Source organism: Amphiprion ocellaris, chromosome 12 (assembly GCF_022539595.1).
Source record: "Amphiprion ocellaris isolate individual 3 ecotype Okinawa chromosome 12, ASM2253959v1, whole genome shotgun sequence".
Lineage (NCBI taxonomy): Eukaryota > Metazoa > Chordata > Actinopteri > Pomacentridae > Amphiprion > Amphiprion ocellaris.
In genome coordinates this window covers 7624027-7639559 of record NC_072777.1, presented here as the reverse complement: position 1 = coordinate 7639559, position 15533 = coordinate 7624027, and the positions used below count along the sequence as shown (strand labels likewise).

The window sequence follows — 15533 nt, the reverse complement described above, 5'->3', positions numbered from 1 at the left end:
CCTGTGAAATTGCACATATTGACTTATTTACATTTTATTGCAGTTACTTCATGGGTGATCTGAACTACTGGGAGCAGGCTTGATTGAACACAGTCTGACTGCTGCAGGAAGGAAGGACCTCCTTCAAACATCGTGGGTGAAGCAGTCTGTCCCTGAAGGAGCTGCCAGTGATGGTCCTGTTTCCTGCAGGGGGTGGGAGATGTCCTCCATGATAGACAACAGCTTTGTCATCATCCTCCTGTCTACCACCAGCCCAGGACAGAGCTTGCTTTCTTAACCAGTTTCTTTAGTCTCTTCCTGTCTGCAGCTGTGATGCTGCTGCTCCAGCAGACCAGTCCATACAGGATGGCTGATACCACCACACAACCATAAAAGGTCCTCAGAATTGCTCCCTGCACCCCGAAGGACCTCAGTTTCCTGAGCAGGTGAAGTCTGTTCTGACCTTTCTTACACCGTGCGTTGGTGTTCTATCTCTAGACATGTTTGAATGTCTTTATCAGTAAATGCTCAAACATATGTTGAGTGTCAGCTCAGCTCTTTGTTCCATACATGTAAATGTTCCTATGTGATTGGTGTCTTGCAGTCAGAGTGTAAAGAATTGAAGCTGTCAGAGGCTTTCTGTGGTGAAGAGGCTGCAGGACATCAGCTGCTCCAACAGGTGAAGCCTTTGTTCTTTGGCTCCAACCAGAAGCAGCAATAAATCAGCATGAGCTGCAGCTTATCCACCTCATAGAGTGTATAATAAAGAAACCAAGAGGTTTTAGTTGATAGCTGTCGCTAGCAGTGTGTTGTTCAGGTTGTGAGGAGAAGTAAAAAGCTTACAGCACCTGGTATTCCCAGGTAGTCTCCCATCCAAATACTAACCAGGCCCAATCCTGCTTAGCTTTGCAGATCAGATGAGATCAGGTGTATTCAGTCTCAGAAACAAACCTGACATGATTCAGATCTCCACTCACACCTTTTATTTGTCGTTTGGTTGCGCCAGTACTAATTGATAGCATCATTTAAGCAAAGTTAGAGCAACATCTTGTAGGACAGGTGGTGTAGAGGTAAGTTTTTTGCCTCCCCGGTACCTTAGTACCTTTATTATCTTCACTTCCTTAATACTTTTGTGTACCATCATTTACGAAAACTAACAGCTACACCCAGTAGGAAGGATAGTGCAGTGGTAAGTTATCTGCCTCTCATCCAGGAGGTCCTTGGTTGGAATCCAGCTCAAGGCTCTTTTTACACTTTGGCTGCATGACAACCTCTTGCAACCATCATTACAACAAACTCCACCAGGGACCTTGTGTGACAGATAGCTCACACAGAGGGTGTGTGTCTGTCATGTGGATGGTCACGGTTCGAATCCCCGCTGGGAACCTTGTGGAAAGGTTGTGGTCTGTGGTGTGGAGTGTCACTGGACTGGATTGGACTGGACTGGGCTTCAAGGAGGGATCTGGGAAAAAGGAAAACAAGGAGATTTACCCATAAGCAAGGCACGAAGGCACGAAGGCACGAAGGCACGAAGGCACGAAGGCACGAAGGCACGAAGGCACGAAGGCACGAAGGCACGAAGGCACGAAGGCACGAAGGCACGAAGGCACGAAGGCACGAAGGCACGAAGGCACGAAGGCACGAAGGCACGAAGGCACGAAGGCACGAAGGCACGAAGGCACGAAGGCACGAAGGCACGAAGGCACGAAGGCACGAAGGCACGAAGGCACGAAGGCACGAAGGCACGAAGGCACGAAGGCACGAAGGCACGAAGGCACGAAGGCACGAAGGCACGAAGGCACGAAGGCACGAAGGCACGAAGGCACGAAGGCACGAAGGCACGAAGGCACGAAGGCACGAAGGCACGAAGGCACGAAGGCACGAAGGCACGAAGGCACGAAGGCACGAAGGCACGAAGGCACGAAGGCACGAAGGCACGAAGGCACGAAGGCACGAAGGCACGAAGGCACGAAGGCACGAAGGCACGAAGGCACGAAGGCACGAAGGCACGAAGGCACGAAGGCACGAAGGCACGAAGGCACGAAGGCACGAAGGCACGAAGGCACGAAGGCACGAAGGCACGAAGGCACGAAGGCACGAAGGCACGAAGGCACGAAGGCACGAAGGCAGATTCTTGGCAAATTTTGCCCAAATGTAAAAAAAAAAAAAGCTTGAGCAGGGTGGGGGATCAAACCTGCACTCTCCAGGTTCCAAACCACCACCACTACCTCTGGACTACCAGTCCTACATACCCAAACACAGGCTTTTCTTCTATTCGTCAAGGCGGTGACATCAACACTGAAAGAAAAAAAAACAATCCACAAAATCAAAAAAAGAAGATAATCGACCTACAACTTTTAAAGAACACGCTAAAAAACACAATACTAAAAAGTCACACTCTTCTCCTCATCACTCATTTTTACATTTTAACACAATTTCAAAGCCACACAAATCACATTCTTCATGTCAAATCACTTCTCTTCACTACAAATGGGAGAGAACAGCAAACAAATAAAATACAACTTATGGCTTAAATATCTTCAAAATCTCTTTGCTATTCCTCTACATTCAAATTCCTCAACACCACTCAACAATCACCTGCAGGATCTCTTACTTCTTTCTTAGCTCTGACAAAACATCTTCAAGACTCTGAGAAGACAACTCATTTTCAACACATTTGCTGCTTCGTCTAAGTGTCCACACACATCTCCAGTCATCCACAGGCCTCACCACTGATCAGCTGCACAAACTTACATGTTAATCTTCTCCAAAGATAAAATACAGGCCCTTCTGTCTGATCACAACTTTTACTGGTGGCTCATATTTCAAGTTCATTTCCTTGCAAAGTCTTTATTTTGGATTAAAGTGGGATCTGTGACCAGGCAGATCACTTGTTTATTCTTAGCATTTGGATTTCACTGACATTCCTGTCATGTAGAAAAATAGAAATATCTTTGCATTGATTCAGCTAAACTAACTGCAGACACTGAGAGGCGTAAAGTTCAACAAATGCTGTTTTTATTTACTTCACTGGTGACATCAGTAGATGCTTGCAGTGAAACCACCACTGCAAATATTTATGCATTTAAGTATTACAACTGAAAACTCCCTACAAACGTCCACTTCTAACACCACAAACATTGTCCAGAGGAAATGATATTAGCTGAACATAAAAACATGTAAAACAGCTCTGATGCTTTCATCCTGAGCTCCACTCAAACATTTCACTGTGCAGCAGCTCAGCAGTTTGTTTAAGAAAAGCATTTAGGTTCAATCTGTGAAGCCCAAAACCCACCAGCTTTGAAAAATGACACCATTTACCAGAGTCACAAACTGTAAAAACAGAAGGAATTGTTGGATTTTCTATGTGAATGTGTCGCCTCTCTAGTTAACTCACCCGGTTACGTCTCCATCCTGACGCTGCTCTGCTGGACCGGAGCTTCTGGACCAGCCGGGTGGACCTTCCTTCACAGATCTTCCCGGTGGGAGTGATTCTGAGTCGGCCTTGGTTGACTGCAAACTCCTTAAAATGGACACATGAGAGGAAATCGTGGACAAATCGATACAACAGCTTGTTCGGTTTGTCCTGTTCTTAAATGGGTAGAAAACTGCTGAGAGCTCTCAGTTCAATTCAATTTTCAATTCAATTTTATTTATATAGCGCCAATTACAGTCAAATTGTCTCGAGACGCTTTACAGAACCCATATGCCTGACCCCCAGAGCAAGCCAAAAGGCGACAGTGGCAAGGAAAACACCCTTTTAACAGGGAAAAAAACCTCGAGCAGAACCCGGCTCTAATGTGGGGGGAACCATCTGCCTGCTGGCCGGGCGGGTTGAGAGGGACAGAAGAGGTAGAAAGGTAGAGATAGAGGGGTAGAGATAGAGAGGTGGGGGGTGGGACACAAGGACCATAAAACACAGCCACACATCTGAAGCATCCAGCATCCAGCTCTGGGACCAGGGACACTCGGAGAAAGGACACAGAAAGAAACAGAGTGAATGTAATGCAATAATGGTATATGTAGTAAATACATAGGTAGTTAGAGAAGGGCTCAGTGCATCAAGAGAGGTTCCCCAGCAGTCTAGGCCTATAGCAGCATAACTAGGGGCAGAACTAAGGGACGTCAAGAGGGGAAGTCAGTTGTGCAAATGAAAACACAAGCATACCCCGTCAGGGTCCCCCAGTCAGCCCTAACTATAAGCTTTGTCGAAAAGGAAGGTTTTAAGCCTGGTCTTAAAAATAGAGAGGGTGTCCGCCTCCCGAACCCAAACTGGGAGCTGGTTCCACAGGAGAGGCGCCTGATAACTGAAGGCTCTGCCTCCCATTCTACTTTTAGAGATTCTAGGAACAACAAGTAAGCCTGCAGTCTGAGAGCGAAGAGTTCTGCTAGGTTAATATGGTACTATCAGGTCTTTAAGATATGATGGAGATTGGTTGTTAAGAGCTTTATATGTCAGAAGAAGGATTTTGAATTCTATTCTAGATTTAACAGGAAGCCAATGAAGAGAATTCAATATAGGAGAAATATGATCTCTCTTGCTAACTCCCGTCAGTACTCTGGCTGCAGCATTTTGGATCAGCTGTAGATGTTTCAGAGAGCTATTGGGACAACCTGATAATAAGGAATTACAGTAGTCAAGCCTAGAAGTAACAAATGCATGGACTAGTTTTTCTGCATCACTCTGAGACAGGATGTTCCTGATTTTCACAGTATTTCTCAGGTGGAAAAAGGAAGTCCTACAGATTTGTTTTATGTGCGAGTTAAAGGACATGTCCTGGTCAAAGATAACACCGAGGTTCCTCACAGTAGTACTGGAGGCCAATGTAATGCCATCCAGAGTAGCTATATGCTTTGAAAGCAATTCTCTAAGATGTTTGGGGCCAAATACAATGACTTCAGTCTTGTCTGAATTTAGTAGTAAGAAATTATAGGTCATCCAGGTCTTTATGTCCTCAAGACAATCTTGCAGTCTAGCTAGCTGATTAGTTTCATTTGGCTTCATAGATAAATACAATTGAGTGTCGTCAGCATAACAATGGAAATTAATACAGTGCTTCCTAATAATGTTGCCTAAGGGAAGCATGTATAATGTGAACAGTATTGGTCCTAAGACAGAACCCTGAGGAACTCCATGATTAACCCTAGTATGCTCAGAAGAGTCATTGTTGACATGCACAAACTGGAACCTGTCTGATAAGTAGGATTTAAACCAGTCCAGTGCTGTCCCTTTAATGCCAATAGAATGTTCTAGTCGCTGTAATAAAAGTTTGTGGTCGATTGTATCGAATGCTGCACTAAGGTCCAATAAAATAAGTATAGAGACCAGTCCATTATCTGATGCTATGAGAAGGTCATTAGTAACTTTCACCAGAGCTGTTTCTGTGCTATGATGCACTCTGAAGCCTGACTGAAACTCTTCAAACAAGCTATTCCTTTGTAAATGTTCACATAATTGATTTGCAACTGTTCTTTCCAGAATTTTGGAGAGAAATGGGAGGTTGGAAACTGGTCTATAGTTGGCTAAAACATCTGGATCTAGAGTGGGCTTTTTAAGTAAAGGTTTGATTACAGCAACCTTAAAAGCCTGTGGTACATAACCTGTTACTAGAGAGAGATTAATCAGATCTAACATTGAGGAATCAGCTCTGACAGAGTGTTGCTCTGACTCCATGTGTGACTGAGGCTGGAGTGAACAGAGCTGCTGCTGCTCAGATGCAGCTTCTTATTAGCACAACAACAGACGCTGCGTTCACTACGTCTGTGGGTGTGGAGCTGATAAAGAGGATCTTCACCACTGACCTGAGCTGCTGCCACACGGTGAGACGTCCAACAGAGTCACTGAGCAGCTGATGATGAAGAAGATGAAGGCTTCAGGAGGAGGTGGAGGAGGAGAAGCTGCAGGGCCACATGAGACACTGAAGAGACAAACCAGAAATGATTCACACACTAGACATGAAGAAAAGAAAACATCAGAGAGTGTAAAATACAAGAATGAGTCCTGAACATCACAGGCGTAACCCGTAGAGCTACATGAGCACACGTTCTGGTCTTGAAAACGTGTATTAATCCAATAGAAAGTCTAGGGGTAGGGTTAGGGTTGGAGAGGAAGGTCCTTACAGTTGTAATGAAAAAAATAGGGTAATTAATATTATACATAAATATTTTTAATGTTAATACTAAGCAGCCGAATATTCTGAGAAATTAATCCGTGGTTTTTCCTTCAGCCGTTGTAGATCTAGATAACCTAAAGGTACAGTGCAACCACAACGGCTGAAGGAAAAACCCCAACTTTATTCTAAGAATTTTTTGGCTAGTGTGACTTAATATTAAATTATGAAAAAATGTATAATTTTATATCCATGTTTTTGGTACATTGCTACTGTCAGGACCTTCCTCTGTAACCTGAACCCTACCCCTAGACTTTCTATTGGATTGATACACCTTTGCTGACAGCCAACATGTGTGATCATATAGCTCTGCAGGTTAAGCCACTGACGCATGTAGTTGGTCCTCAATGCTGAGGCCCTGGTTCGATTCCCGCTCGCAACCCTGTGCTATATTAGTTGTTCTCATTCTTATTTCTACCCCATTGTCTGGCTGTCGCTCACTACGCCTATCCATCAATTAACTGCAAAAGACTACAACACTTATTTACAAATTTCCTGTTTATTTATTAAATACAATTCTTTAATTTCTTACATCTTTTTTCCCCCCATACTTTATAAAAGTTTAATTGTCTTAACTTTTTCCCATTTATTTAATTGCTTCTTTTTTATGTATTTTCTTTCTTTAATCTTCTTCTTCTTTCTAGAATTTAACACCAACCTTCAATTTTGGGTCATTTTTAGACATTTTGAAAAGCTATCAACTCAAACAGGGTAACACCGACAGATATGAAATTCAGCCAGGATGTACTCCAGGCATGGGTGATCAAAAGTTATCAAAATGCTCCACAAAAGTCTGAGGGCGTGGCCATGGCAGGCTCCCAAACTTTGATGCTTCGACATGACACATCAACTGCTGTGTAACTGCCCTAAACATACTCTAATCTGCCTCAAACTTTACATGTATGATCAGAGTCCCGCCCTGATGACATTCACATGCTGAAATACAGCCACAGTCATAACGCCACCTGGTGGATAGAAGGAAAAGCTCTATAACTAGCCTGGACATGGTCCGATCTGCCTGAAATGTTATATGTGTCATCAGAGTGCGGACGTGATCACATCCATAGGCCAATATACACTCTCGGTCGCAGCGCCACCTGGTGGACGTGCGTGGATTCGACGACGAGCATGGATGCGAGGACCCGTCCAACGCTGCTTGCAGCTTTAATGTGAAAATGCATCTGAAATGAAGTGTCAGTATACCAGTTTGTGATTTGTGTTGAAATGGAGAAGGCTTTTTAAGCTGATTAAGATAATTATTTAGTATATATTGTTTGACCAGAGAGACTTGTGTGCATGCTCATTTTATCATTGCTCCACCAAGGAATGCAGCAAAGTTATGTGATGATCGGCATACGTTTGTCTGTCTGTTAGCAACATTACTCAAAAACAGACTAACAGATTTGGATGAAATTTTCAGGGAAGGTCACAAATGACACACGGGCCATGTGATTAGATTTTGGCAGTGATGCGGCTTATAGTCTGGATCCACGGATTTGTCAAAGATTTCTGTACCATTCCGAGATAGCAGCACGGCGTCACTGTAACTATGACAACAAGTGAACACCACATCAGCTGCCTGCTGACGATCATAAGATTGTGACCCTACAACAAATCGACCACTGCAGACTTATCAGGACTTATGTGTCGGAAATGAAACAAGAAACAAGTGATAAACTTATGGGGGTGTTTCCAAGTCCCATCAATTCCACTACATATTTAGGTGACGCGATTCAGTGTCCGTACATAATGTATGTATGCATAACACATGCCTGTGCTCATCACAGGTCATTTTGTTTGTGGGTACATCTATATTAAATGGCAATGTTCTGTTTTGCCGTGATTTCTGCCGTCGGAAATGATACAATGACTGAGCAGCCTTGGCAGAGTACTGCTATCTCAAAGTGCTTTTCATGTTGTTTAATTTCCTTCTTAAAGCTGATGTATTTTAAACTTATGAAGTTAAATTCTTAGCATGTCAACAAAAAGTTGAGCATTTCTATGTACAGGAGACACAGACAGACATGATCATCCCACTGCAGTCATGTCTGTGTTGAAATAGTGAATGTAAATCTGACATTAATTCTCGTTTTAGCTCTGGTTTTGGTCTCCACCAACTTCTAGAAACAATATACACTACCATTCAAAGGTTTGGACACACCTTCTCATTCAATGCTTTTTATTTATTTGTATTATTTTCTACATTGTAGATTAATACTGAAGATTAATACTTTTTTATTTACTACATAATTCCGTATGTATTCTTTCATAGTTTTGATGTCTTCAGTATTAATCTACAATGTAGAAGTAAATGAAAAATACTGAATGAGAAGGTGTGTCCAAACTTTTGACTGGCAGTGTCTTTGCTTTTAACACTATAAAAACTTATATTTATATGCAGAAATAACAGTATAAAAGTTGCCTGGAGACTTCAAGCAAGATGATAGACAAGCAGTAGACCAATACGGAGTGAATAGAACTACATAGTAAAGCAACTGGGACAGTGAGTAATGTAAGGTAAAGATTGTGTGTACTGGTGATGAAGAGCTCTGTGACAGGATGTGACAAATGTGACACGCTACCTGTCCATCCACCCTCCAAATCCTGCAGTGTGGAATCAACAGGAGAGCTGATTTTAAGTTGGTAGGACACGTTCATCACACCCCTGTGCCAGTCTTCACTCATGAGTCTGACACCGACCCAGACCAACATCCATTTCACAGTTTGACATGAGATGAATATAAAAAGACCTACCCACCACTTTTACCGTCGACCTCATGGGAGGAGAGAGGAAAAAGACCCCAATTCGACTTTGATAAAAGGGAAGTGTTTGGTTTCATGCAGTATCTATTTTAAGGTGTTTAGAGTTACAATATATGGGAGTGGAGAGCGGCGGTGCATACAAATAACTGCTGCATTCGATTTGTCACAGAAGATTGACCAGAGATGAAGCAGAAATAACAAGATAAATGTAATATATGTGGCATGTTTTAAATGCAGAGGTGATTCAAATACAACCTTAAAAATGAGATTTTAAAAAAAGTTAAAAAACCTGACTTTAATAAAATAAGTTATTAGGGTTAAAGAATTTGATAGACTGACATATACACATGTATGACATGGTCACAGAGCAATATTAGGCTGTAAAATATCCAAAATGTAGTGAGGGGAATTAAAGCAGGCATAAAATGTGCAGCAATGTTTTTCAGCGGTCAAAGCAGACGTCAAAGTTGATAGTTACAGGTCGCATGTTTGCAGAGATTCAATAATTATTGTTTTAGACAGGACACTTCGTCAGATTTGACCATTTGTTTTGGAATGACATTCATTTGTGTTTAGTGGTGACTCTGCTCAAGTGATGCTCTGGAACAATCTGAGCAAGTATGACACAGACTGTCCCTGAGATTACAAACCCCCCAGCAGAGCCTAAGATTCACAACGTTTAAATGAATACTGTGTGAGCACAGAAACAAGGAGACCAGTTTAAACGTTATACAGAATCCACTTTACATAGTTATAACGTACAATTATGAACAATCTGTGTTCTACAGTCCCACAAAATATGACAAACAACCATTGATTAACTCTTTCTTCATCTGCTATTCAAAAATGTGTCTATGTATAAGCAGTTCAGGTTTGCAGCTTGTTGAGATGACAAGAAAAGGTGTGCGCTGCTCCCAGCCAGCTCCTGGCCTTGAGTAGATGCAGAGGTGTGCTGCAGCCCTCTTTGTCTTAACTGTCAGAGTTATGAAACTGAACCTTTACAAGGAGGCGGAGGAGGAGATTTGCAGATCTTGAGAGACCGGTGTAGCAGCGATAAGGTGAGCCTGAAGAGGGCAGAATGATTGAATGCTGCCTCAGACATAAATCTACACTGCCTGTCCAAAAAAAAAAAAGTCGCACGCGCTTATATTTTATTAGACTGCCTTTAGCTCTGAGAACAACACACATTCACCATGACATTGTTTCGATAAGCTTCTGCAATTTCACAGCAATTATTTCTGTCCAGAGTTGCATTAATTTTCTACCAAGATCTTATATTGATGATGGGAGAGTCGGACCCCAAAGTCTTCTCCAGAACATCCCAAATATTCTCAATGGGGCTGAGGTCTGGACTCTGTAGAGGACAATCCATGTGTGAAAATGATGTCTCATGCTCCCTGATCCACTCATTCTCAATGTGAGCCCCATGAATCCTGGCATTTTCATCTTGGAACATGTTCATGACATCAGGAAAGAATAACTCCATTGATGGAAAGATCTGGTCATTCAGTATATTCAGATAGTCAGCTGACCTCATTCTTCAGGAACATAATGTTGCTGAACCTGACCAACCCCAGATCATAACCCTAACCCCCACAGGCTGGTAGGCACTAGCCATGATGAGTGCATCACTTCATCTGCCTCTCTTCTTACCCTGATGCCCCCATCACTCTGGAACAGGGTAAATCTGGACTCTTCAGACTACATGACCTCCGTCAGTTGCTCCAGAGTCCAATCTTTATGCTACCTAGCAAACTGAAGGTGTTTTTTTCAGATTTTTTCTGTGGTTTTCTCGGAGCTATACAGCTGTTTAGTCCAATCCCTTGAGCTCCCATTGCATTGTCTGTGTGGAAATGCTCTTACTTTCACTATTAAACATAGCCTTGAGTTCTGCTGTTGATTTCCTACAATCATCTAGGAGTTTGTTCCGACCACGTTTGTTCCTCGAAGATGATGGTTCTCCACTATCCTTCAGATTTTAATAATGCACTGGATGGTTCTTAACCTGATTTTAGTAGTTTAAGCAATCTTCTTAGTTGTTTTCTTTGTTTGATTCAGGCCAATAATTTGACTCTTCTGAAACTTATAAACATATTTTCCATGACCTCAGGATATGTCTTCCAACATGGTTGTTTAAGAAATGAGAAGCTCCTCACTTCATCAGCTGGGGTTAAATAAGTTGTTGCAGCTGAAACGTATTCATCACTGCAGTAATTATCCAATGGAAGGCTCTTACCTATTTGCTTAGTTAAATCCAAGTTGATGAGGAGTAATATGTGTCTTAGCTTTAGAGAAAAATGGTCTGTTGATATTTGGTAGAAACCAAAACTATGAACTCACTGTCTTATAAAGGATATATACAGTGTGACACATAGAGATCCCTGTGTGTACAGTTATGTTCGAGAACATTACCATTAGCTTTAGAGACAATATTAATCAAACCTTTTGAGGAGTTAAAAACATGATGATTTAAACCACCTTCTCCAGTTGAGTTTAATCTGATCGGATCTGGGGTGTTAGTTGTGACAATTAATGTGAGGATTATGCTGTTTAGCGTATCATAACAAATATCAAACTTAATGCAATACAACATGTAAATACCTCAAGACTCCAGTCTGTTCTGTTGTGAACCTGCAGTGTGCAGCAGTGCCAGAGACGTTTTCACTACAACCAAATTTATCACCAGCTCAGATTATTGATTAAAGCTGCCTGCAGCTGCTTCTCTGCTGCTCATGCTTGGGCAGGCAGATGTGAGAGGGAAACAAAGACATAAGTGAAATACACTTAAAAATGTTGGGGGGGAAAGGGGGTCTGACGTATGAAGCAATCTGAAATCTGACTGGGCTCTCATCTATTGAGCCAAAGTAATGTCTGTGGGCAGCAAATTGTTTCCTGCTTTAGACTCTCCACGATAAGACCCGACTGTGAGACAGGGTGCTTCAGAATTGGCCGAATGAGGCATTTAAGAATCACTGGGTCGAAGATGATGTTCATTACCTACCGGGGGAAAACTTTATTGATCTGAGTGCTGCTTTTGTGAAGTAGAATGGGGCTTAAATCACCTGTACAGCTACAATGGACTGTCTATCTGTCTCTCCTCTCTCATCCCTTACAGGTCAGTGTCCACATCTGTCCCTGTCACCTCTGGCTTTTTGTGTTTAACTGTTTTGGTTATATTTAGTCTTAGCAAATCCATGCTATGTTTGCCAAGTCAGTGCTGGTAATAGTAGATATTCCAGCCTTGACCGAAGTGATTGACTAACCTACAGTGCGCAACAGAAGTGAGTATAATATGTCAGTATTATTTAAATATCAGTTACCTAAGGACAATTGTCCTGATTAGGACAATTGTCAAGACAGTTGCAGGAGTAATCAGGAGGTTTAGAAAGAATCATAGTACCACTAATCAGAGCATCAGTGGTCGTCCAAAAATGATGCCACAGACAATGCACTACTTGGACAATCTCACTCTTCATTAAATAAATAAAATGTTCTCTGAAAACATCACATCATCTGCATAGAGGGGAAGATAAGATGATTTAAAGCTAATGCTTTACACTGACGCATTTCTTGAGTTATTCATATTGCATGTCTGTCTGTCAGTAAGATTGTGCAAAAACTACAAGGAACAAATTTCCTGAAACTCAGTTGACAGGTGGAGGATGAGCAAGGGAAGAACCCCTTCAATTGTGGACGAAATCACTTTCTTTAAAATTGTGAGATAGAGCTTTGGCATTGTTAGTTGTATGTGTTCTCCAAGTGCCCTTCAAGGCACTTTTGGATTAATTAAAAAAAATAAACCAGACAAAGAAAAACAAAACAAGGCAACACTTTATAGAATTTATCTCTTTGCCTGTCAAGAAATGAAAAGAAAAAAACAAAACAAAACAAACCCCCCAGAATTTGAATTGGATGGGATGTGGTCCTGATTCACTTAACGCCATTGTCACGCTTTATCAGTCACTCACAAAAGCATTCAATTGCATGTCCACACTGGGGACACTTAACAGAGGTTCAGCTGAGGCAGCCAGAGTAAATATCACAGACTGGGAGCTCCTATCTTCACTCTACACCTGAGCAGTTCAGAATTAAACGGAAGGCTGTGCTTTTTCAGGTTGCTGAATAAAGAATTTACATGATCCCTGAATTATTAAATTGACTTCATAGTTGTATTTGCAGGCCACAGTATCTATAGCTAGAGGCAACATCAGCAATGTTGAAAGAGCTGTGAGTAAGGGATACGGCCTCACATCTGCCGAGGACAATGCATCACATTTTGTACATTTTCCCACTTATTATTTTAATAGAGAACATGCATTTACTGCTTGATATCCACTTCTTTGTCATCAGTGGCTTTTCTGCCTCTTCCACCTCCAGCCAACTGCTATCAGAGCTGAACAGGAGGTCCAGATGCTGGCAAGCGACTTAGTGAAGGCATCCAGCAACAGTGTTATTTGGTGTTACTTCATTTCCACAGCTTGCACTGACCCTCCCACTACATCGGTTTTTCCTTTGCTCATCAGCGATTTTTAACCCATTTTGAAAAATTATGCAGAACTATTTATCCTCTTCTTTTGTATTTGTCTACAATGAAAACCCACCTTTTGAGATTCATTATGTATAAATCACAGCAATAAACAGCTCAACTAACAATAAAAATGTTGAGGTTCAAAGTTTACATTTGTGCTTAAATAAAATGTTCCAAAAATGTCTTGGAATGCTTATGCTGATGAAACAGCTCCATCGGCTCAGTAATACATTTTGAAAAGTAGATGGCGCAGCTGCATATCCACTCGAAAAATATCCCCCAAATGAAGGCCGAAATTATTTTTCCTGAGCTCCATGGACACACAGTAGTAATATGACAAATATCTTCATTGACTGTGCAACACTCGGCAGAGTTTGATATCGAAAATAAAATTCTCAATTGGCAACACTAGAATTGAAACACTGCATTTGAGCAAGATATACTGTATAGGCACTGAAAAAAATATTTGACTCGCAAAAAAAAATTTAATCTGAGAAATAACACACAGGCATTTAATTTTTTTCTATTTAATTAGGTTTTCAATGACAATCTTTTCAATGATTTTTTCTTCATCTCTTTTTTTACAGTGATTTTTTAAAGCTGTATTTTTTCAGTGTTGCTGCGTTGCATTACTTTGACTACAGCATTACAAATTCTTACTAATTATACTGTTGTTAGTTAATTTGTCTGTAAATTCAGAATATGCATGGTTCCTTGCAACTATAACTGACAGATAATATTAAGAAGTGAGTAAAAATTTTATATTTCCTCCAGAAATGTAGTGGAATCAGAAGAAGGAAGAAAGAAAGAAAGAAAGAAAGAAAGAAAGAAAGAAAGAAAGAAAGAAAAAGAAAGAAAGAAACTGCACAATTAAACTGCATTGTCAACTACGTTTTATGCCAACCAATTATATAGCAGATGAAATGTTTTAAACATCTTGTGAAAAGTTCACATATTAACTTAACCATGACATTTTTCCTAACCAGGTCATTGTGGTGCTGAATGTTAACCAAGCTTCAAACTGTTTGCCTTTCCCATCACATCACAAGTTGCAAATTTATTTCAGAACAAAATTACATTCCTGTCATGGAAATTAAATTGATGCAATTTAGTTTGTTAGGAACATAATTTTGTAGAGACAGGGTTGAACATGGACAAGCGTTAGTTAAAATAGCAAAAATAAAATATCAGATTTTAAAATTTTGGGGGGATTTTAAGGGCACCGCCTGCTCACTGATCTGCACTTTTGCTTTTCCAGTTGGGTGTGGCAGGAAACCGTCAGTGTGTTTATCGGCTCGATAGGGCCTGACAGTTTCAAAGAGAGGCCCTTACATTCACATACGGACAGACTGGCTGCCAACAGAGATGCCTGGATTACAACACAAACGCAAAGTGTGGCTTCATCCTCTGCTAAGGATGCCAACAATCGCTTTATATAGCAGATGTTTGCTGCTATTTAAATGTTGCATTTATGTTCAACATCTTCCATATTGCACATTTTAATGTGTGTGCTCTACTGCAATTTGAAGCTGTTTGTACTTCTATTGCCCTTATGAGAAACCGCTTTTCATACATTATAGTGTAAGTACTGATAGATGGTAAAATATCAAACAAATCTGACTAAAATTTTTAGTTTAGAGGAACAGAAAAGATAAGATCAACTTTCCTAATCCCTCACTGGGAAAATTTACATGTTACAGCAGCTGGGTCCTGATAATTCATGAAAGAAGTGGGACAACAATTACAAAAAGTACATAAGGCTAAAAGATAAAGATATAATAATAGTCTCATAAAGACAACGCACAATGCATGACAACACTTTTTTCCTCACAGGATTTTATGTATTATGGTGATCCTACATTGTAACAAGAGCTAAACTGGCTCTACCTCAACCAGTTACAATCAGAAAATGCTGCCATGATATTACTCCGCTGGTAATGACCCAATATAGCTCAACACTCACGTTTCTAAGTGAACAGATATTCTAAGCGCTCTTCATCTGTCATCTGTCTCTGCACTTCGTGGCTCAGACAGGTTTATATGGACAAAAGACACGGTGACTTCATTTAGTCAGACATCCTGGTGTTTCCTGG

At 41.1% G+C, this 15533-nt stretch overlaps 1 long non-coding RNA gene across 1 annotated transcript; it reads right to left on the bottom strand.

Annotated features, from left to right (window-relative positions):
- Window positions 1-939: 939 nt before the first annotated feature.
- Window positions 940-5976, bottom strand: LOC129350138 (uncharacterized). The gene is made up of 3 exons (XR_008603415.1): window positions 5782-5976; window positions 3377-3502; window positions 940-1441 (listed from the first exon to the last, which is right to left on the bottom strand). It is a non-coding gene; the product is annotated as an uncharacterized LOC129350138 (long non-coding RNA).
- Between the last annotated feature and the right edge of the window lie 9557 nt (window positions 5977-15533).